Source organism: Acanthopagrus latus, chromosome 20, assembly GCF_904848185.1.
Source record: "Acanthopagrus latus isolate v.2019 chromosome 20, fAcaLat1.1, whole genome shotgun sequence".
In the NCBI taxonomy this organism is placed as follows: domain Eukaryota; kingdom Metazoa; phylum Chordata; class Actinopteri; order Spariformes; family Sparidae; genus Acanthopagrus; species Acanthopagrus latus.
In genome coordinates this window covers 7,998,265-8,021,282 of record NC_051058.1, presented here as the reverse complement: position 1 = coordinate 8,021,282, position 23,018 = coordinate 7,998,265, and the positions used below count along the sequence as shown (strand labels likewise).

General features: G+C 43.1%; 1 long non-coding RNA gene and 1 pseudogene across 1 annotated transcript; both read right to left on the bottom strand.

Moving 5' to 3' along the window:
* Positions 1-2,692: 2,692 nt before the first annotated feature.
* On the bottom strand, positions 2,693-4,887 carry LOC119009823. The gene is made up of 2 exons (XR_005071828.1): positions 4,590-4,887; positions 2,693-3,653 (listed from the first exon to the last, which is right to left on the bottom strand). It is a non-coding gene; the product is annotated as an uncharacterized LOC119009823 (long non-coding RNA).
* A 3,001-nt stretch (positions 4,888-7,888) lies between these two features.
* Positions 7,889-20,896, bottom strand: LOC119010204 (annotated as a pseudogene).
* Between the last annotated feature and the right edge of the window lie 2,122 nt (positions 20,897-23,018).

Genomic DNA, 23,018 nt, shown 5'->3' with positions numbered 1-23,018 from the left:
AAACTTCACACTAAGGAAATGTTGGTATGCAAGTAGCACCTATTTAAGACGGGGAGTTTCAGGTTCAACAGCAGGTTTTCCACTCTTAATCTGGCTGAGAAAAATAAAGTCTTTACCTTCAAACTTCTTATTGATGGTTCCAAAGTAGACTGTGTTACATTTTGATTTGAACCGAAGGTATTTCATTTTTTCCCTTTACGAGGCAAGAGTTAGGTATGCATTAATCTGTAAGGAGTTTATGGCCAAAAGCAAAGAGGGATCACGGGGACCAGGATATTGTGTCTCACCTCTCAGTTTATCACTGAAGACCGCATAACAAGCATTTCAAATGAAAATACCCCACCTGCCCAGCTTTAAGGGGTCCAAAGAGTGTCTGTTAGTGTTTGTTGAAAAAGCTGCTTCCTGTTGCTTTTACACTGCGATGAGAGCGAACCAAAATGGTGACGTCAAGGCCAGGAAAGCTGAATAATCAGATGAAACTCAGTATAAAGCTTAAGGGAGATGCAGATTCTTGTGACGTGTCTCTGTAGATTCATCAGTGCAAGCGACCCCTTTCACACTGTCACATTGTTTTCACAAAGTCAGTTGATACCTCGCTAATATAAAAATTTTGACTATTTTGACACTAATTGACCTGTTCAGAAACCTCAAGTCTTGCCATAATTCTACTGAAACCAAGACTCTGGAGTTTTTTGTGCCAAATTAAAATAAATATAAAGTGTTTGTCAGTGAATTTGTGAGGCTGCTCGGCAGATTAATTTACCTTTGTTAAAGCCAGTTCTACTGTCCTCGTTTCCAATCTTTGAGCTAGCTAGCTAAGTGTAGCTGTACCCCTGGCTGTGGCTACATTTTTTAATGAATAAATACGAGAGTGGTGTCACTCGCCACACTCAGCAGCCACGATAGATTCATATCTGATATCGCTGAGGCCATTTTCTCTCTCGGCTGGACTTTTTGCTCTTGCTGCCGACCTGCTGCTTCATTTCCAGTTCTCTTTCCAGTCCCAGCAGCTGCTCCTGCTGGGTTTCCTGTGAGGAGATCAGCTAATTTCACAGATCCAGCTCGGGGTGGAGTGCCTGATGGACAGGACAGCTGGATTGGGTTTTCCAGGCAATGCGAACAGCTACACGATATGCTCCACTGACTTTTGACACAGAAAAAGGCTTCAACGTTTTGACACTCCTTTTAGAGTATAAAACAGAGTTTGAAAAAACCTTTTCCAACGCACAGTGACCGTTGTCGACACGGTCCCAAAATGGATTGAACTTAAAAGGGCCATATATGAAATCAGGTTTATTTCTTTTCCAATTAAGGCCACAGTACCATGTACTGAAGCCTCAACTTCACTATTTAAATGTAATCATTCCCAAAGAGGAAAATATCTGCTACACTTGCCAGCACCTCAGTGACCACACTATCTTGAAGACAAACATGGTGGCTGCTGAGCCGACGTCCCACCCGCTTTTAAACACTTCCTGTGTGGGTGCGACCCGCCCGCAGCAGCTCAGTGGCGCACTGTCTGAGCAGTTTGGCGTGACAGCCCGGTTGCCAATGACAACAAGACAGCCAGACAGAAGCAACATTGATTTATCCATACTTCCACGAGGCCTTGGAGCCAGCCAATAGCCTGCATGTGGAAGTTTGTGGAAGAGTGGCGAGATCATCAGGTGACATTTACACCACCCAGACCCGTTCACACTTGTGTCCTACGGTGAGCACACGAATCCGGACGCGGTGACTGACGAGCGCCATCTACTGCTTTACAAAGTAAACAACAGCATTAGGAAAATACTAGAGTGTGGCACCTTCTACAGTGACCTTTTCTTCACGGATGTGTGACAAATCAAAGGGAAAAAAAAAAATCACAAATGTGTCATTGTAAGGTGCCGGGCCACCGTGCGTCTGCAGAACCACTTCAGTGTTCTTTGGCATCGCTTCACCAAGTCTCTGGAACTTTACTGGATGGATGAACACCTTTCCTCCAGAATACTGAGTTAAATCTCCCACAGTTGTTCAGGTGTATTTAGACTGTGAAGGTATACAACTCATATCATTTCCATTCTTATTCAACTGTTGAATGACCTTTTGAGGTTGAGGAGAAGATCAAGGTACCTCCCATGTCTGCGTATTAGGTATTACAACTTTTACACTTGTCGGAGGAGCCATTTACCTGAATAGTCTAAGTGAGAATCGTATTTTTTAGGGAGCCATCCTGAAAGGATAGCTCAGAGTGAGGTAGAGATGTTTTCCATCTTCTCTTCTTTTTACATAATTCAAACTCAATATATTTGAATTAAGAGGTTATTTGCAAAAAAAAAAAAAAAAACAAAAAAACTGTACAGCCGGATTATGGCATTAAAGTGACGTGTAAAATAAGAGTCCGAGTCATACTTTTTTTCCAAAAATGTAATCGGTTTAAAAAGAAAGAAGAAAATACAACCATGCGGTCACTGTATGATAAGGCAGCTGAACACCAGCTTGTGATTCTGACATACACTGGCACAAAGAAGCCACTAGATGGTGCTGCTCTTCTGGTGATTGCAGTCGGGTTTAAACTTTAAGGGTTCCTCAAATGTAAGCAACCCACACTGTGTCTTTTTTAATGTTTCGAGTTGTACTGTGTTTTTTTGTTTTTTGTTTATTCTTTAGTGACAGTCACCCTTCTGCCTGAGTGCCAAGAACAACAACTGGATTGTTTTTCGTACCCTTTTATTAGTCCCGAGAATTAAAAACGCAAGTGACAAAGACTGACCAGTGTTTCATTAAGAGCATTGTCAAGCGTGATCCCTCGTTAATTCCACCATCATACTGTTACAGCTTCTATTATATTGTTATTCAGACCAGGGTCAGTGCTGATGGTGAGACATTTATTATGATAACTGGGTATTATTAATTACTCCATCACTTACAAGTTAGTGTCACCCATAACATGACATGAGATCAGATGGGAACTGATGATATATTTGGTGCAGTCAAATCATTATGTGAGATCTTGCCAAGTATGTGTAAATATTAGCAAGGTTTGCACACTCTGAAGGAAAAGCTTTGAGTCTCCAAAAGAGGAATTCAGTTCTCAGGTTGATTCAATGATCTTGCAACAATCTTATTTATAGGGATATATAGAGGGTTCAGTGTGTGCAATTTTTCCCGACACAACAATACTTTCAGACTTGAAACATTAAAAGCAAAAATTGCTAAAAGTGTTGTTCTTGTTTTGGAGTCATGGATATTGCTCAGTCTTATGGAATTGCACACAATTAATATTTTCTTATCCATGTTTTTCAACTCTATTTCTTAATTAGTCTGCAATTCTTGTCATGTGCAGTCATCAACCAGTATAATCTTCCATATTACCGCTCTGATACTGAGCTGCATATTAGTGAGTGTGTGTAAATATTAGCAAGGTGCGCACACTGTCAGGTGAAAGCTTTAATTCTCCAAAAGAAAAATCTGTTGTATTATCCCCCTCAACAAGACAACAGCATTTGCAAACATTCAAGGAAAAACTGCCAGAATAACTGTTCTTGTTTGGATGACTGTTATTTGAGGCACTCTTTGATTGTGTTGAATACAGAAATCTTCCACATTGTCAGCTTCTTTAAATGGAGTGTGTTCGGTCAGGTAGCAGGGCTCCTCCTTCTGCTGCTTGTACTCTGAAGACAGAGACATGTTACAAAGTTTAGCCGGACACACACACACACACACACACACACACACACACACACACAGAGTGTTTAAACATAAAGCTCTAATCACACCAGATATCTTATATAACGTTCAAATAGTCCTGTCACTGATTGCGAGAGAAATTACAGATCCATTGGGTTTTACTTTTCAAGTTCTAAGTTGAGAACAATAATACGTGTTGATGTCAGCCCACATGATCGCTCACTTACAAGAATACAGCAGAGCCACCACAGCTCTGATATCATCACACAAGTACGTAGACAAGCTGACATACTTGGAATAATTCAGCAGTGTTCATCTGTCTGCAGCCATGTAAATGTCACTGTCAGCACCTAGCTTACACTCACAGGTGTCAGGTGTGCCAAGAAGAGGCGTGGCCAGATTTAAATGTTATCCTTATGTTGCTTATATGGTATGAAAGAAAAAAAAAAAGCATTTCTGTTAATCCATTTTAATTTGAATTATGGAACAGATTTGCTTCCATAATGTGGGATCAAAGGCAGCCAAGCTGTGTTCAAAACCACAGAAATTTTAATTGACACTCTAGCAAAGATCCCCAGACGAGTAGATTAATAATACACGTGACTCTATTATGTATGGAAAAAGTAGCCTACAGGCTAATTTAGAAGCTAATGGAGCTAATGGGTGCACTGAACAGGACTCGTGAGGGGCTATTATTCGTGTTATTACCTTACTAGCGGTAGTAATGACTTTGTTTACCTCACAGCAGACGAGTGCTAATTCACAGAAACTCGGTGATGCATTCATATTATCTAGCAGCTAGCACGCAAATGCAACTTCGAAATGGTTAGCTTGTCAACACTCAAGTCAACTTAAAGTGATTGCCATGTTGTTTTGACGTGTAAACTACATTTGAACGCTCTCATCTTACATCGCCTTACCTGCAAAGACCGCGGGTCCACCTGTCTTCACTGAGCTTCAGCAGTGAGCTCAGTTCCTCCTGGACTGAAGTCGGCTGCAGTCCTCCTGTAACCTCATTTGTATCCATGTAAAAAGACGATGACGGTCTCTGAACAGAACATTTAGTGTAGTGCGCCGCTTGTCACTCACATCTGTGTGGATGACAATCACTAATGACGCACATTTAATCGAGTAATAACGAAAACAGGTGACTGTAGGCCGCCCTTTCTAGAAAACACGTGGACTTCCATTGGATATGTTTACCGTTCTTTGCGCAGGCGCACTGATCACCTGAACTCAGCTCCGTGTGACGTCACTTGGAATCGCTCCAGCTTTGGGGACGGAGCCTGCGCGGCTTTCAATCAAAACATTCCACGTGACGTCAATGCTTTGATGTCAAGGATGAAAGCAGAGCAGAGTATATAGGGGCTTTGCCATCCCATGAATTAGTTGTTACAGTTGAGTGACACTAGAGGACACGTATCAGTTTCTGAGAGCACTTGAGACAGCAGTTCAATCTACATTTGTTAGATAAGTATTCAAGTAGTACTTAAAGATTTAGCTCGATAAGCTTAAATTTGCTTGATTTCACTTTCAATTTACATCTGAGAAACCAAATGGCTAACAGAGACTCGAACGAGCTATTGGCCGCATCCTTCCAGGAAGCTTCAACAGTGAACTTAACAAACCTGCACTCTCTTTTAAGCCACATGATGGGGCAGATAGAGGAGATGAAAAGTCAGCAGGTAGCCCAACAACAGGATATGCGATCGCTGAAGGAAACTCTCCAGAAGTACCCGGACCCAGACCAACCCAGGGAGGAATTGCGTTCTCTGAGGGAAACGCTTGAGAAGTACCCGGACCCAGACCAACTCAGGGAGAAATTGTCATCTGTGATGGAAACTCTCCAGAAGTGTCCAGACCCAGGTCAATACAAGGAGGAATTGCGATCCCTGAGGGAAAATCTTGACAAGTATCCGGACCCAGACCAACTCAGGGAGAACCTGTCATTTCTGATGGAAACTCTCCATAAGTTTACGGACCAAGTTAAACATGAGGAGGAAATACCATCTCAGAGGGAAACTCTCCCGAAGTATCCAGACCCAGAACAACATGAGGAGGAAATGCGAGCTATAAGGGAAAAACTGGACATGTATCCGGACCCAGAAATACTGAACCAGTGTGTGACTTGGGATGCCATGCAGTCTGCTCTGCTAAGTCAGAAACAAAGCATTCAGAAGGAGCTTTTAAATTCAGGTCCTGTTCATCTCGGCGTTTCTCAGGAGGAACCTCCAGAGGTTTCTTCGCAGCAACTGAGCGAGATTAACTCTTTAATAGAAAGCCTTGTAAATGAAACAAGCCAGCACAGGGACAACCTAACAGAGAGACTGGATAGTTTGGAGGACCTGATTCTGAACCAAAGAGCAGAAACAGAAACAATCTCAGCAACATCAGAGAGTTTAAATTCACACAGAGAAGCCTCTCATGAGCTCAGGCAGCAAATATCTTCCCTCAGGACATCTGTCAATAAGCAGAAGGATGACATTAAGAAGCTGAGCGCTAAAGTGACTCTCTGTGAGGAGACAAACACACATCAAGACCTTCCCAACCTGCGAAGCATGATTGAGAATACAGTGATGTCTCTGATCCCCAAGTGCATCCAAGATGAGTCTGATCAGGATGAGAGTAAAGACAGGTCCACTTCTACCACCAGCCTTGTGGAAATTGAGAGCAAGATCAAATTTCTGTTCCAACTCCACAAACAGCTGCAGGAGGAAGTGAAAAGGCATGTCTGTAAAGAAATGGTGAGGGACACAGAGAATGTCAAAGCGATGTCCAGTAAAGGACAGAGCAACTTCGACAAACTCAACGAGGACACAAAGAACCTGGCAGGCAAAGTGAGCTATCTGCAGTCTGACTTTGTGTCGAAGCTGTCCAAACTCAGCATTCAGGTCGATTCCAAGGTGGCCAGAGCTGATGTGGACTCAATCCTGAAGAGGCTGCTCAAACAGCACGAGAGCCCTCAGGAAGCGGACGATGCTGCTGGTTTAAGAAAACCACTTGGAGAGAGATATAAGTGCCTCTCATGTGACAGACCGGTTCCCAAACACATGCCAAGACCGCCCTGGATGCAAAAGCCCACATATCCCAGATTCCCCCCTGTCAAGACCACCGATCAACCAGGTTCATTTACTGTTCCTGCTCCGGAGCAGTGCAACAGGAACCAGGATCCAAAAACCCTGAGCCACATACATGAGGTACGTTCGACTGCTGTAAGACAGGAGAGCACTCATGTGGTGAAAGAGTATCGTGGAAAGAGAATCACACTTACCCCGCATCACGCGGGCCCCTCTACCCAGACTGTGGCGAAAGGAAAGAACCAGGATGTTGGGCAAATGGGTAGACGTAATTGTGATACTTGTGGCCCAGTTAATAAAATTGAACTACCTCCACTTGATATTAAACCAGTGACTCTCCTACCACGCATTCATAGAAACCAAAACAACCATTCCCAAAAATGTATGAACGCCTCAGCTTCAAAGAATGCTGGAGAACATTAGCCAGTTCGTCCCCATGTTTGGTTTTCTCCGGGTGCGCCGGTTTCTCCAATTAGTTAGCCTAAAAACTAGGTAAAAGTTTTCCCCTTTTACCAAATTCCCTTACAGGATCCCCTCTCTCCACACTCTACCTTCATTTCTCTCTTATTTTCCTTCTGTGTTTTGGGGCAGGGGAACATCTGCAGGCAGGGAAGGAAAGAGGAACTGTTCTGTAGGACAGCATGGGGCCACTTAATGTGCCTCACAGTCGGGTTCTGGCTCAGGCTAGACCTGTCTCTGTGGAGATCACATGTTCACCCCCATGTGTGGTTGGGTTTACTCCAAGTGCTTCGGTTTCTCCCATTGGTTACGTGTAACCTAAAAAAAAGTTTTGTTCAGGATAACAGTTCAAATTGTTGATGATAATTGATGACATCAACCAAGATGGCAGCGCGTCCAGACACAGCAGCCTATCACTTGACACGCGCTCCTTCACCTCGTCTTCACTCTTCGTTGCCCGAGAGCCTCTTACGTCACAAATGTTCTGTCCTTCTTTATCTTTATCTGTCTCTTTACATTTTTCCACATTTACATCTCTGTCACACAATGTTAAAACCATTTTATGGCAAAAAATACTTTAAAAAAATAGATAAATAATAATAATAAAAAATAAAATAAAATTAAGATCCAAATCAAACCTGGAAAATCCCTTTGTCCTTGAGTTGAAATCTGTCATATTTGTATATATAGTGAAGCTACATTTCAGATATGCTGAAATTACAATGACTGAGGAAAAATCAAACACAGACACGCGATTTCAGCATCAACTGTATTAATCTTAACATTTTTATAATGAAACAAACTGTCACTGTGATTTTAACGTCAACACAACAATGTGTCTTTTAAAACAAGATGCAAAAAAACGTAAATAAAACAGTTGTAGAAGTGTTATTTAAATTACAATCCTGTCACATTACAATCCTTTAAAGCAGCAATAACTGTGTACGATGACTCAGTATGTTCAACAGTACAAATAAATAAGAGAACAGCTGTCAGATTGAGGTTGTAAAAGAACCCTGTCTGGATGCAGATCAGCCACCTCCGGCTACGTTAACAGCGACGGTGATCACTGAGAGTTTGTGTGGTTTTTATGCATATTTGTTGTTAACAGCACTTTGTAGTTTCAGGTATAACAGGGTGCCAGTGCCAGTGGTTCGACCTCACAGCGTCCTCAACAAAAACGTCACGATTCCACACACGCGCGTGCACACACACGCGGACACACACACACACACACACACACACACACACACACACATGGTAAGCCACTGTCATCAAAACTGTACATTCAATAAATTAACAATGCATTGTCTTTGTTAAGCAACCAGTGAAATGACTCTAGATTACATAATTACATTAGATTACAAGTAGAATGAACCATTCACGAGACAAAATCTGGAGGTTGTTGCAGGGGAAAGGGTCGGGGGGAAAGGAAGGGTGATAATGTATAGCACAGGGTTGGTAGGCGCATTAGTGATGACATCATCTACCCTTTGGCCTCTGATCACCAGTGTTTCAACCCATGACGGGTCTTTAGTCCCATTAGAGTTCAAAGTGTCAGCACACAGACAGACTTGAGTCAAACTGTCTCTTCTTTTAGTCCAACAATTTTTTTCTGATCCCGGCCCATCCCAAGACCCCCCTTTCTGTCCCCCCAACCCCACCCCACCCCACCACCTCCCACCATGGTCTGCGGTCACACGTTGGGATTGTCTCTGATCTGATTGAGACTGGGCCGATCCAGCTGAGCTGTGGCTCCCTGTGGTCTTCAAGGCTTGTGTTTGAAATGGGCCTCCACTGCAAGGACACACACAATGTTATACACAACACCAGTTTAAAGGGGCAGTATGTCAGATCTGGTCACGTCGAATTCATACTCAAAACTAACAGGGGGCAGCATATCATCAGCGCTGATTTTTTTATCGTTTTTGAACCCACATTTGTTTACATTGCTGTTTGCCAAGTAACTTTGCCCTTTATCCCAACTGCCAATAAAAATAAAAATAAAAAAATACATAAAATCATTAACAGGACTGTCTTACTCTCTTTTTTATTTATTTATTTATTTTTTTAAGAAAAGCCGACAACATAAATGCTGATGAGAGATAGCATTTAGTGACATAAGTTAGTGGAAAAAAGCCTTGATGTGACATTATGACTCTTGTTTTTCTATACAGATAACATATGTAATAATTACCACACTTACTACCACACTAAACATGGCTGACTGCTACAAAATGCATTTCCCTCGGCAACCAACAGCAGCGCAGCCTCTTTTCATATAAAGATTAAAAAAAGGAAAAATGATGCATGAGGTATCAGACACCATTGCACATTTTAATTTGAGGCACTTTTATAGGTAAAATGTATCCAAAAATGTCCAGTTACTAGCCTAATACAAATACTATAGTCTATACATGAATTCCACATGCATCCCACGGTCACAAAGGTTGAGGTAGATGGATCTGCTCCGAGTTTACAAGTGGAAAAGTCTGATTTGAGTGGCATTCATTGTATTTTAATTAGGAAGGCTGGAAGTTTTGAGCTGTCTAGAACTCACCATGAGCCGTGTAACTGTCTCAGTCAGACAGCAGTGAGAGACTGCCCAGCTGTCAGTTAAATACTGTTAGCAGAGAGCAGTTATGGTTGATTGCCTGCTAGCCTCAGGAAGGCTTCACTCTGCCATCAGTCACCCCAGATGGGACTTGAACCCAAAACCCCTGGCTTAGGCAGCCAGTGCCTTATCCATTAGGTCACTGGGGCTTCTCTGATGCCCACGTGTGTCCTGATACAGAGGGTACCACTTGAAAGGCAACAATATGGGAAGCATATGTGTCAGTCACTGACATAGGAGGCCAGTGACGCATCCATTAGGACACTGGGGCTTCACATATCTCACATCCATACATTTTCAGTCCAAACATAACAATGGCCTCTGATGTCACTTTGGCATTGTGGGGCAGGCAGGCTTCAGGATGTGTGCTCGTGGCCAAAGTTGTTCAGACCAGTCGGCATGCTAGAGAAGTATTGTTCATTTGAACATTTTTTCATAAATGACTGCTCCTCATGGGGTTAGCAAAGATGCTGTTATAGCATCACTTACATCAGAACTGGTTTCTTCATCGAATGAGGAGCAAAGAATGTCAATGAAAGTTATTCAGTTATACAGTTACCAGGGGTTACGTGGGACTCAAAGGTTACTATACCAAAAGTACTTCAGTGGAAAGGCAACGATGGCCCCTGATGCTACTGTGACAGTAACATAGAGAAAACATAAAAGATATGAAGAGAAACACATGTACGATATAAAAACGGACCCTCTAACAAAGGAGGAGATAGTTTACGACACAAAATACATTGTGATGTTAATTATGCTGCTTGGTTTGCACCTTGTGTGTTAAAAGATACAACCATACAGAGACCCATGCTTAAAAGCATTGTTGCATAATGCGGCTAGCAGTCAAAAAGCTTCACAGGGGACCTTAAAACATGGCACCACAAACACTAAAGACATAACAGGAATAAAGGGATCCTGTCGGTATTCAAATATTTAGATTTCCTCACCTGCATATTCCTGTGGCCTCATCGGCCGATTGATGACCCTCTGGAAGGCAGCTATCTAATCTCGTTGCTCGGCCTCGGTCTCGCAGGCAAACAGGAACTTCCTGTCGGGCGTGACGATGGTGATGCCGTGGTTCCAGTGGTAGCCCTGCGTGGACGGGGGCAGGCCGGAAAGGACGGTGTAGCTGTTCTCCTTACTGCCGATGAACACCTCGCCACGGGCATAGGCATCCTGGGAAGCAGAGAGAGTGAGAGAGAGAGAGAGAGAAAAGTAAAAGTTGTGGTAACTAAAGGGATCAGTCAGGACTGAAGGAAAGGTCATGTCTCCTTACCAGAGGGTCTTTGAAGTACATGAGTCTCCTGTCATCCATAGTAAACCACCTCTTCTTGAAGCCCTCTGTGTGCTGTGGCAGAGCAAAAGACAATTGCATTTTGAAGAGAGAAAAAACAGACTTGGTACACTGCAAACACTAGAATTTGTCATCAGAGGTCTAAAGGGTGTCTGGTTAGGTAAGAATTAAATATACATGAATATATGAATAAAAAAAATGTCTAACTATAATAAAATAAAGGTTGCTGTATAAGCTATAGCTATACTGAGCTCTATATATAGCTATATAGTACACTTTAAAGCAATATTTTACAAGCTGGGGGGCAGTCACAACATAAACGAAAAAAGTGGTTCTGACATACAAAACAGCAATATATAAAAAAAGATTCATGTAACATATTTTAAGTTATCCCTAATCTGTGATCTTTTTCACAGGAAATACCAGATTCTTTACCTTTTCAGGCCTCAATTACTCAAAAAAAATATCAAAACCTTTTCAAAATAAACATTCTGATGTAGCAGCCATTACCTAGAAGGTTGTCTAGTTTCACAGTCCGAACTGGGAGTGTGGAGATCTTCAGACCGGAACAGGACGGGGCTACCTGGTTAGCATGCTAAATATAATATATATCTATACAAAACAATTCCTTTATGTCAGAACTGTGATTCACATTCTCCGACTGTGTTCGAAAAAAGAAATCTTATATATTGCTTATTCAATACATTGCGTTGAGGGGTTGCAAGTGCACCCACAATTCCATGCGATATTATCCGCCATAGTGTCTGAGGTATAAGAGAATTAGAGCTTATATCAGGCCCAAAAAAATCAAGCACGATCTGACCCGAGCGCATGCACGTTGTGTCTGAGCCCAGCCAAGCCCGACATATTAACAGTAGTTATGAGCCCGATCTTTGCGCATTTTCTATCTGAAAATACAGTCATTACTTTGAGTTATTAAAAAAAAAAACACACACACACACAAATGCTTGATCAAAGGCCAAGCCCAGCCCGACCCGGCCCAAGGATAGTCGGGTTAGGGTCAGGCTCGGGCTGGGGAAGAGAATCTAAACTCTAAAGAGAACACATCAGGAGGTGAATTAACTTAGTATATATTTATGCCTCGATATGTCACATTTCTGTGCTCCAGCCAAGTGCTATAGCACACTATATACAAATGTTGAATCTTCATGGACTGAAACATTGTCCCTGCAGATTGCTTTATTGTCTTAGTGCTCTTCTCTTAGGCTGTATCTCGTGGCCTGGGGAATTAAGAAATGCATATTTGGAGCTATTGTCCTCATTTTTCATTAGTTGTTTTTTTTTGCAAATCCCTGCACTACACCACTTCGCAGTGGTTACTTGAACAACCTTTCTGTCTGCACATCCGACAGAATGGAGGATTAGTCAATGCCCCCAAATACTTGTATGTGTGAAAGAATAAGCCCAATAAAGGTTGGAAACTATTGTTCTGTACCTGAACTACAGACACTTTGACAGGATCTGGGCGAATATAACTGTAAAGTTGAGGTGTGATAATATACATTTTCTAGATTTGACTGTAGAGGGGCGTGAGGATCCAGAGAGCACGACCACAACACAAACCTTTGGACCCGTCTTCTCCATAAAGCCTTCCTTCGGGTCAGTTTGGGCACCAGCTTAATAAAAAATAAAAAAAGATTACGATTAGTGCTTGTCACATATTAAAAGATGATTAAAGAATTAAGTGACATAAAAAGAAACAGTCAACAAGCAATAAAACTGCTTAACACAGACACTAAAAGAAATTGAATGATTACTGATGTTACATTCTTGGTTTTTCTTGGTATTTCAGACCAGTTTTTTCTCGACATTACGCTCCATAACATCAAATCAGTCGCCCTCACCTCCTCGTCACTCGCTCCGGGGAAGGCCACCTGTAGGTAGTGGAACCTGGCCGCTCTGATAGCATTGAACCAGTCGACCATCTCCTGTGTAAAAAAAAAAAAAAAAACACACACACACACACACACAAAAAAAAACCACCTTTAGTGACAACATATCCTGCTGGAAACCCACGCACTGTCTATTCACAGTATGTATTTTTAACCTGGGTGAAGGTACATTTCCGACAAAATAAGGTGCAGCCAAAAGGCATCTTGGCCCTGTGGATGCTGCAGTGCTGTCGATAACTCCGCCACAGAGCGAGAGCGACGGTGACACCGAATGAACCCAATGAACTCTCTCAGTCACGGCCGTCAGTGACAGCGCTCAGCCAGCAGAGGGAGCAGTGCTATTCCTGTCTGAGGCTCCACTCTCTCCCCGGATGGTTATTAATATCTGTCTCTTTCTTCCCACTAATCTTCTCATTTTTGATGCAGTCTCTCTCTCTCGCTCTCTGACTCAAACACACACACACACACACACACACACACACACACACACACACACACACACACACACACACACACAAACATAAAGAGGTTCAAAATCACAATGTTGCTTGAATAGAGAATGAGGGCAACCTCTTATTTAGGAATTCCTGGTTCTTTCTTGAAAACCACAATAAATGAGTACTTGGTGTTCTGACTCAGATCATGTGTGTCTTTTTTTCCTAGCAGTAACACTAAATTTGCATTGTTCTTTCCAAGAAACAGAACGGAAATTATGGGATCAATAAATACAATTATTACTGTAGTGATTAAAAATACTTTCCTGAACACCAAAATGTACCATTATTCAAATGCATTCTGGCTGCCGTGTTACATAAAATACCCAAAGGTATTTTTTTTTTTTCCAACTCTGTAAAGCAGGCAGAATGCATATTATACCGCTAACCTTGTATTAATTCCCTGTATTACTGGAATCTAAGACTCAACATGGAGTCTACACACTGATGTGCCACTGTGGGAAACTCTTTTATGAGCAGTGATAAAATTCTTTGAATTTAGTCCTGATCTATGATTTTCTCTGAACTAGATGGTGTCACCTTCATGACAAAAGTGACAAGTAGCTATGGAAAAGCGTGAGGATCATAGTGACTCACTGCTGCCTCCAGTATGGTAAAGGCATCCCGCAATGATGTCCCCTGGTACTTAACTCTTTACTATATTGTATAAAGTAGTGTCAGCTTCATGATCAAAGTGACAATTAGCAGTGTACCTTAGCATCACTGTGATAGACAAAGATGTTCCTTGTGCTGTTGTCTTTCAGGTAGGTGATCTGCAGGCCACAGGGGTTGCCAATCTTGGCCGGCTAGAAGGTGGCATTGAGGGTCTCGATTTTCATCACCGCTTTGGGATCCCTCGCCTTTGGGGAGAAATGCACGAACCACAAAAAGGACACAGTTTCATGTCTCAAAATCTCTGAGTATGGCAGGCTTTTACCAAAGTGAAAATGTGCGTCTGTGAACACCCTTTTAAAATCTGCTGTATCATCTCGCTTACATCCTGCTTGTTGAAGTATTTTAGCGCTCCCTCCCTCTCCGACAGGATGAACTTTCGGCTGAGTGAGTGCGGTTGGGAGGATGGTATCACAATCCCATCAGAGCAGATGAGAGATTAAACGGAGGAGGCATTAATAACAGTAATGGTGAGATGTTGACACGCTGACGCCGACTTTCATTTAAAGAGGGTTTCTGTTTTTTCCAAATCTTGGAAAAATCAAATCAGCGGTGACGGTCAGAGTTTCCTGCTTTTTCTCCCCAAATTATGGTTTTCATTGGCCTGGTTGTGATCGCTGTGATAGCTTAGTTGGCTGCAAAAATAGCACCCTAAAAGTACCCCAAAAATGTCTTGATTACAGATGTGATTAGCTACTTACGCCCCTTCAAATAAGTCATATTGTAATCACCCTCAGGGTTGGGCTCAGCAGGTAGAATGAGTTGTCCACTAATCACAGGGTTCAATCCCCACATCCTCCTGTGTCCTCGGGCAAGACACTGAACCCCAAATTCCTTCTGATTGGTCAGAGTACAGTATATGTAAATACTAAGTCATCTGAGTACTATCATGCAAACTCCATGTTTCAAGTTCAAGCTGAGCACCGAGGTCCTGCTTCCGTTAGCCGTCTGGCATCAGCTGCTTCATTCATGCTTCACATTCAGCGGCTCATTTATCAGCTGCTTCGCTACCAGCTAACCAAAAACATTCAGTCATATTCACACGGTGATGGAACGCGGTGGCACGGCGATAGAAGGCAGAGCTATGAGCAGAGGATCAGTCGTAAAATTCTGCCATTATCTGCTCACCCCCATGCTGACGGAAAGTCAGGTGAAGTTTCGCAGAGCCCCCAAACATTACCCAGAAGCCCCAAAGGCCATAATTTACACGCTTTCTCAGAGAGAATCATCACTGTCGCTGCTCGGCTAAAGGAGTTATCACATGGGTGCATGCACTCAACCACAATTCGAGGATGTAGATAATATGTTCTCAAATCAGTTTTGGATCTCAGGGCTTTGACGATGCCAGATGAGCTGTATGGAACCCGCATATGTTTATTTGGTTTTTTTCTCAGATGTTGTTTTTTTTTGTGTGTGCTGATTTTGCTGCTTGTTCCATCGGCAAGAGGTTTAATAGACAACAACAGAATTCTTATTCTGGGTAAACATATCCTTTAAGGTGTAACTCCCACATTAACTACATCCCAAAAAGACGCTGGCTCAGTGAAAAGAATGACCAGATGATCAATACCCACAGTAAAAGGGGGATACAAACACGATGTATGTCTGTCAGTTTACCGCACGGGGAGCACACAAAAGTTAATGCAGTGGCTGAGCTATAGCTGGGAGACCTATGCCTACGAGTGTAAGTTGACACTGAATTTTCTTACTCAAATACACATGAAACAAGGCAATATTCACCTCAACTTGCACAGCCACCACACTTTTGGTTAGGGCTCGACTGAATGTGACCAGTTTCTATCAGGACATTGAGTTGCAGTGGGAAAATACATTTTAAAAAATGTGTTTCGTCAACTTTCCCTTTATATATCACTGGAAAATCGTACAGAAATTCATGAGCGGGCTTCCATAGGAGTCTACCCCCCACCCCCCCACCCCTTCCTGCCATTTCTGCTGTTCAACAAACACCTTCCTCACACCTCGGAGGACTGCTGAGGCTTCTCTCTGGAGGGAATAACTCGTTTGTGTGTCCTTAGCGAAGGGCAGAACCACAGCGCTGCTGAGCTACGGAGAAAAAAAAAAAAAAAAAAAGAAAGAAAACCTGCCCTATAAGCTCCCAGCTCAGCCTCTGAGCGGTCTCATCTGAGAACACAAGCAGAGAAAAGGTAGGGGGAGAAAAAAAAAAGGCAAAAGGAAAGGAAGGCAGAGGTGGAATGACTAAGCACAAATAATGCCCAAGCCGTGTCGGCCAATTTGTGCGCTCGCAGACCAATTAGATCAGCCTCTCCGTCTGCTCAGTGGATGCTGTATCTGCGATGGGGAGATAAGGCGGAGGTGAGGGAGGACAGACGCGTCGCCGCCGATGATGTGATAGTCTGCCTTTCCTCTGTCGCCCTGCAGATTCAGAAACAATGGAGGGATTTCATGTGATGGAATGCAGCAGCGGCCATATTAGAGGTCCTTCACTGCTAGCATGGCAAGGCAAAAATAATTGACTGTTGTGATGCTTCTGACTGGGAACTAAACATTGTGTCAGTCACATCTAAATGAATTTAGAAGTTAATGTCAACTTGTCGTCGCCATGTAAGCTGGTCATTAACACATTTGATTGTTGCTGTTGACTGTAGTGAGTATGAGAGCATGTCAACAATTAGGCCAGTTAAATCTTAAAATGCATCTCTACCTCTGTGTTGTCAGCCATGCGTCCAGTCAAAAACATTTTTTAACCCCAAAACTGGAAACTGAGTTTTTTGCAAAAGGATGACCTAAGCCGACCGACCCCACTGCCAGAATTAAAGGTCAAGGAAGGCCGGAGCAACTCGGAACAGCAGGGAACGAACTGACGAAGACAAGAGCGAGAACAAAAACTACATACAGACACCGATGACGGGATGAGGAGCAGGTAGACTGAGGCAAAGAATGGAAAAACACTGGGAGGGATAATGGGACTGGGACAGTTTCAAAATAAAACAGGAAACGAGACCATAAAAAACAATACTTGTCATATCAAGTTCACATTAAGTCCATATGAGCTCTCTTTACCATCAGGAGGTGGAGGGGCTGGTCAGGGGGCTTTACAAACCACTGTTCGTGACAGCATTTCAACGTTCCTAAGCGTGGAACCACAGGATCCTTTGAGCAAGACGTCAGGACAACTTCCAGCAGCGTTTGCGGCTCACAGAACTAGACCGTTCAAAACATGGTCTTTTCCTAACCCCAACCTAGTGTGCCTGAACCTGACCAGGCCATAAGCACAGCATCATCACGACATAGAATCATAAAGTGAACCTAAAGAAATGTGAAACTGGAGAAAAAACAATGTAAAGATTCAGCATATATGGTCTGCAGAAACGTTTGACAGGAAAACAGGAACTAAAATGTCATTATTAGTCATTTTTCGACGGAAGATGTCAAGTGTTTGTTGGTTCTTACACGTAAGGATTTGCTGCTTCACTTCATCATTTATGACGGCACAGGGACACTGTGATGACTACTTTTCTACATGTTTTGATGTGATTAATCCGTTAATTGTGAAAACAACTCAGAGATTGATCAAAAAAATAGCTGCACCATGCGACCCCTGGGAAAGATTCGAACCCTCAAGTTGGGAGGCTATTGTTTACCACGTTATTCATATTATTGAAGAAGTCATTTTCTTTTTTTATTCTTTTTTATGCCCTGTATGTTGCATATTTAGAAAGGGGGAACTAACTCTTTACATGTAATTAGGGTCATGTAATCAAATTACAAGCAAATGTATACTGTCATTAGCTCCATCAAACAGCCTACTAAACGCACGTAAAACCTTAAATAACATTGGTAATTGTACTTCCCATCTAGACCGGTACGTGTTTGTCTGTTTACTTTGCTGTGTTGAGATGATCTGTGGTGTTTTGAGCTGTAATGAAACTGTGATGTTTTTCTGGAAAAACCACTGAGATAAGACCCGGCCCCCATCTGGGAAGGAGCCGCCGAAACCAGCATCAATAATTCATATCTTGACCATTATGAGACGTGAATTATGAGCCCGGGAATGCCTGATCTGGTAGCAGAGGAGGAGGGAGAGAGATAACGGTTGGCGTGATGGATGGCCGCCTGAAACACCCCTCATCTGTTCAGCCTGATTTCCTGGAAATTTGACAGAACGAGCCCAGCGTTTGCACATGCGAATCTGGGCGAGAGCAGCTGCCGGATTTATGCAAAGTTGTACTCCTGACCGCTGAGCAGTTGTGTTTGAAGTGCCTTGCTCAAGGCAATCCCAGCACTTGTTGAGCGATAACAGAGCGTACATGAGTCACATCACCCGCTGAGATTTCCTTAGCTGTGATCGATCAGTCAACCTGCAGTTACCACTCTTCTCTGACTGTTCCGCAACTGAGCAAAACTCAAGAACGCCCACAGCAGTCTTTGGACGACAGTTTGAAGAGCCTACAAAAAAAAATGGATCCCAAAGGTTCAGTAAGGATATGTGGGTAGAGGTGACTGCGCCAGTGTTCCCCAAACAAGACTAAAACCACTTTCAAACTGGAGACAAAGCACGCTGCCACCTCGTGACATTTTGCGTTTGTCCTCAGTGAGGAATGACTCGGCAGTAGTTCAAGGTGTTTATCAGCTCCAGCTCCGATCAGCAGAGTTTAGCCACGAATTCTGACCGTCTCCATTCAAGCAGTGCTGCTCAAACATGGTTCACTCTAAACTGAGCGACAATGAAAGATTCAAGTTAAATACATGCAGAAGCAACCAGTATGATGCTGTCAGCTGTCTCCATGCTGCTTTCTGCTGTTGAGGTCAATCCATCATGTCGACATTGAGATATTTCACAGGATCAGCTGATAATTAAACCTGCCTCTTGTTGCAAGAGGAAGAGAGAGGGAATTGCCTAATCATTAGGATTCATCGTCTTTGGACCACGAATGTCTTTTCTTCATTTCATTACAGTCAATCCAGCAGCTTCTGGCTGTTGAAGAGGTTAAAGTGTTGGGATAATGATGGCAGTAGAGGAGGAATTAAGGGATTGCAAAGGTTATTACGATTCATCCTGTGGGGGCCAGGAATATCTTTATCAAATTTAATGGGAACTCATGCACTTGCTGTCATTAAGATTCAACCTCTGGGAACCATGAATACCTGCTCAAAGTTTTCTGCCAATCCCTCATGCTGTAAAAACTTAATCCTGCTGGCCAGTGCTACAAACCAGCAGATGAAACCATACTTTAAAACTGAGCATCTCCGACAATTTATGCAAAAGCTTTTACAAACCGCGCTACAGGCTGGAATGCATTATGTAAGTTGGTGGTACTGAGGAGCAAAAAGGGCCACATAAAAATTTCAGACACTTTTAAGCTCGACACACGCAGACAGCACCGAACCCCGACGCGAGCCACATCTCTGCTTATTCCTCAACGAGATAACACCCCTCGGGTTCCAAACGAGATCCCTCTTCGAGTGTCAGACAAAGCCATCTAAATTTGCAAGGGTGCCTCTGGCTCCCCGGGGAAAAAAAGGAAAAAAGCTGCTCCACTACAGCCAGTACCCCTCTGAGGAGCTGTGCAGCCGGGGCCAAGGAAACAGGCATCCTGGGCGCACGGCCCGAAACTGGAGCCTCTGTGGCCGCTAACTGGTTTAATGCCATTTTCAGTGAGAAGAAAAAGGAGGGGTGGTGGTGGTTGGTTGGATTAAAAAGAGGGAGAGGATGGAGAGAGGGAGAAAGGGGATGAAGCAGCTTAATAGAGAATAATCAGGTGAAATGCATGTCCTGTGAATGGAAAACAAAGAGGTGAAACAAAACAAAAAAACAAAAACAAAAAATAACTAACTAAAAAAAATGCACACACCGGTAATTACTGAGCAGACTGCTGACACTGTGGAACATGATGACACCACACACACACACACACACACACACACACACACACACACACTGTCAGTAACAGCAGTAATAACTGTGGATGGGGGACAGTTGACATGTCACACACACACACACACACACACACACACACACACACACACACACACACACACACACACACACACACTGTTATATGTGTTTATGGCTCAGTCCAGAGTCCATGTCTGCTCGGCCTCATTACACCTGCAGAGAAGAAGAAAAAAGCCTGTCTTCAGGTGCATGTGTCCTGCCTGACCAGGCCTTTGTCATTATTTCTGGGCTGGAATTCACTCAGACTTGTTGGTTTTTTTCCCAGCACCAGTTGGCTCTCCGTGCACCGGCTTGCATGGGAGCCCGGTTCGGATCAGGGTTCGGAAGCTTTTTTTATTGATTGATTTTTTTTTAACTTAATTTAATTTAATTATTTATTTATTTATTTTCTTACCTGCATTGCCGCAGTCCGCGCACGTATCGTTGCCCGGTCTGACCAGCACGTCTTGCAGGAGCCGGTTGTTCCCCTCCGGTTCCTGCGCCATGGTGAGTGCTATCCGTCCAGCCTCACCGCGGTGGGAAGAAGAAGAAGGAGCCTGGCCAAGAACATCCGCTGCTGGGAGTCAGACAGACAGGCGGACAGACAGACGAGACCGGCCGATCACCTGTCACCTCCGATCTGAAGCGGAGGAGGAAGTGACCGGACTGAGTGTCTGCGGGAGGTCGAGACGCGTGAATGTGCGAGAGAAGTCGCTCATAAAGCCCCGAGAGACTGCCCACCTTCCCTTTAACCGCCCGAGGGGTGTTTCTGATTGGCTGGCTATCCTTGCCCCGCTCCTTCAGCTGTCGCTTTAACTCCCTCTCTCTCTCTCTTTCTCTCTCTCCACACACGCTCACTCAGAAGGAGCGGCCCTCTGTTGAATGTGAGGGTACTACAGGTTCACCGCAGCAGTCAGTGTGTCGGCTACAGGCTGTAACGTGACCTCTGTGGCGCGCGTCACGGCCCCTTCCATCCCCGCTGGCGCTGAAAAAAAAACAACAAAAAACACGCGCCACGCATCCCGCTCACAGGGGAGCAGAGCCCACCTCACCCGACCGGCCCCTGTTTGTCATTCCCTCACAATGTGGACGGCCTACCTGTCAGCGGGTTCCGACTTAATCCCTTTTGCAAATGCGCTCTGTTTCAAAACAAATGCTTTGTTAATGTATGGAAGATAAGCTGAGACAGAAGTTAAAGGACAAGTCTGCCCCGCCAAAAAAGAAGGGAATTCAGTCATTATCTCTTCATCCCCATGCTGAGGGAAAGTCAGGGGAAGTTTTGTAGTCATGAGCAACAGATGGGAAAAAAACGTTCACTTAAACAACTTAAGTAGATGGGGACTTGTTTTAAAATGTAAAAACAAACAAACAAACAAACAAATAAGAACAAAACAAAACCCTACAACAACAAAAAACACAAACTCATAAAATGTCTCAATACAGCTCGTCTGGCTGCTCGCCACCTTTGTACCTCCAAATAATGAATACATATTTATAGAGTTTGTATGATAAACTCAAGATTGTAAATATAAAAATTCTGTCTTTTAATTTCCTTTAAAGGAGCTCTTTGTAGTTTTGGGGAAGAAGTTTTAACCAGAAGAATATTTCTTACCCCTAAACATACTGAAAAAACAAACTGACCTTAAAGGGCAACACAGTATCATGCTGTTTTACTTTGTTTTTATGTGGCGGACCCTGCCACCTTTCTGGCTTTAAACAATGGTCTGGAGACCTTATTTTACTCTGAGAACAGCTTGTTGTTTTTTAGGTAACATCATTAATATTGTACATTTTGAAATTCTGAGTTAGAATTTCTCCAAAACTACGTAGTGCCCCTTTAAAGCAGAAATCCTTCACTATAGCTGCTAAGCTTAAGGATTTTCAGTTTTGGTTGGACTTGTCCTTTAGAGGATGTGTCACTGCTTTGTCAGTGTTTTGATTTCCTGTCGCTTCTCATGAAGCATGTCGGATATTGAATGATGCCCCGTCATGCTGGTCCGGCAAAAACAACCTTTTTATATTTGACATTCTTTTAAAAAAAAAAAAAATGAATAAAAGGAAATGCCATCAGAATGCATCCAGCATACTGTCAGGTTCTGTAGAGCTTCAGTTTTAGCTGACTTTATTTGTGCCGGTAGATTTGGTTTGCAGTTTGCTGTAACTGTAGCGCAACATTCATTCTGTGTGAGGAGGTCATGTTGAAACACTGCCACCCAGTGGATTATTACTGTATTGCAAGTACACCAGACTTGATGAGCACCGACCGGCATATGGGTTTGGAAAAGTTAACTCTAAGGAGGAGAGACACGGCTGGCAAATGCCTCTACTCTTATTTCCTTGGATGCAAAGTTTCCTGGCTTTCCTAAAATGTCATATCCGACTTTTCCATCCCACTCCTTGTACGTTTGCCTTATTTTCTGGTTGAGGGAGAGATGCGACCATCCATGTCAGACAAACAGAAGTCCTTTCTTACGCTGTGAAATCTGATAAAGAGATCCTATGGAAAGCATTACTTTAAGTGTGCTTCTTTTTTAAAGTCAACTTTTAAAATGTTCACTGGCATCTGATCTGAAGTATGAGTACCTCAAAACTTAAGTATAGTGATTCCTGCCATTCCTTAACGGGGCACTACGCAGTTTTGGAGATGTAAATTCAAACGTAGAATTTTAATATTTACAGTATACAGTACACTGAAATATTTATTGTAACCATGACTAAAAAAAAAACAAGCAGTCCTCAGAGGAAAATAAGGTCCCCAGAACACTGTTTGCAGCTAGAAAGGTGTCAGGGTCCGCCACATATAAACAAAGTAACACAGAATGAAATTGTGTTGTCCTTTAAGGTCAGTTTGTTTATTCAGTTTATTCTGCCATGAAAACAAATAGAGTTTGTCTAATTAGTTTATT